Genomic DNA, 2,162 nt, shown 5'->3' on the forward strand with positions numbered 1-2,162 from the left:
TATATATATATATGTATATATATATATATATATATATATATATATATATATATATATATATATATATATATATACACACACACATATATATATATATATATATATATATATATATATATATATATATATATATATATATATATATATATTTTAGGATTAATTGCATATAGATCCTCGCAAATATAGTGAATTGCAGATATATCCCTACAAAGTTTAACTTTCATAAGTTATCCCTACAAAAGTCCTAATGTATTCAGATATGTCCCTATTGCTAACATCCGTTATAGAAATTTAGTTAACCACAGTTAAAATACTTAACCATAATTAATTAGTAAGGTGAATTGACAATTTTATCCTTTTTTCTCTTCCTCTTCCTCTTCTTTGTCGCCGGCGAGGGAGGAGATGCGGCAAGCGATCGCAGTGGAGAAGGAGGAGCCGCGGTCGCGGAGAAAGATAGAGGCCACGTCGATGGCGGAAGGGGTTTGGGCGGTGCTCCTTATGGGAGATTAGCGCCGACCTCGCCATCGCTAGCGGCGCCTCCAGTTGAGGTAAGTGCGGCGGCAGCCGGACAACGGCCTCCGCTGCCTCCTTCTTCTTCTTCTTTGTATCCTCTTTTTCGTCCTCTTCTCCTCCTTCTTCTTCTTTGTCGTCGTTGTCGATGATCCGATCGTCGTGCCTGCGTTGGCTGTCGTCATGAGCGTTTCTGATGGCATCGGCCGCACTTTTGCCTTCCGTCTCGCCGCTGCGGGCCTCAGCCTCATCCTCGTCGGCCACAGCTCTGACAAGCTCCGCGACGTTGCCGCGTCCGCTTCTGCAGCCCGAAAAGGAAGAGAAAGAGGAATAGGGCAAAAGTATCATTTCATAAAGTTACTGTTAAAAAATAAACAGCTCTTTAACGGAGCCTAATCAGAAGAACATATCTGAATACATTAGGACATTTGCAGAAATAACTTATAAAAATTAAACATTGCAAAAATATATTTATAATTAATTATATTCGCGGTGATCTGTATGTAATTAACTCTATATTTTATGACCGGCGTGCATCGGTACAGCTTGACGGGCACCGTGCGGTAAATTTTTTGACGCGGACCGTGCCGTTAAATTTTCATCTGTGATCCCATGGCACTTAAATAAAATTCTTGGATATTGGTAGGATTACTCAAGGTAAAGACCTAGCAGGTTCGTGGGTCGAGAAGAGACCAGCGGCAACCTGAAGCAGCAGGAGGCGTTGGAATCCACCGTCACTTTCAACCCCTGCCGCCGTCACCGCCCGACCGCCGAGGCCTCATCAGACGTCTTCCCCGTTACATCCACATAACATTCCCAAAGTTAACGTTCCTTCACACAGTTCACTCTTCTTACCTTTTCTCCTCTTTTGAATGATGGAGGGACCTTCGAAAAGTGGGTTCCGGGAGATCGGAAGAAGAGAGCTCGGCTTCTTGCCGCCTCTACTCTTCGCTCGCCGCGTCGGCGGTTCTGAGGTTTATTCCCTCTCTTTGTTTCCTCTTCCAGTGTTTTGATCCATAAATCCGTTTACATGTTTGTGATGCATTGATTCCTTGTGTCAATTTTATCATACACTTCATGTGCAGGTAAACTCAATTTTGCCCATCTTTCTTTGTGTGAATATCTCTTTCGCTTCATGTGCAGCTAAGCTCAATTTTGCCCATCTTTCTTTGTGTCGATTTATCATACACATCATGTGCAACTAAGGAGGCGTTTGGATCGATGTAATTGTATTTCAATTGAAAATCAAGTTCGGTGAGAGTAAAAAAATTATTGGTCTAGTCTATTGACTAGATTTTGGATCTTTCTACGAAATATAACTTCGAACTATTTAAAAGGGAATTCATTTTCAAAAATTTAAACTCGTGTCTACCGACCGGATCTCTTTGTATCTTCATTACATATGGTAAGGCTAATGTTTCTACTCTTAATAGACTTGATTTATGGTCAAATCGCAACTTTATCAATTCAAATGCCCCTAAGCTCATCATGCACTTCATATGCAACTAAGCTCAATTTTGCTAAAATCTTCCTTTGTGTTTATTTATCATGCAATTCGTGTGCAACCAAGCTCAATTTTGCTCATCTTTATTTGCATCAATTGATCAAATAATTCATGTGCAACTATACTCAATATTGCCCATCTTCCAAAG

The sequence above is a fragment of the Ananas comosus genome, unplaced genomic scaffold (genome assembly GCF_001540865.1).
Source record: "Ananas comosus cultivar F153 unplaced genomic scaffold, ASM154086v1, whole genome shotgun sequence".
Taxonomy (NCBI): domain Eukaryota; kingdom Viridiplantae; phylum Streptophyta; class Magnoliopsida; order Poales; family Bromeliaceae; genus Ananas; species Ananas comosus.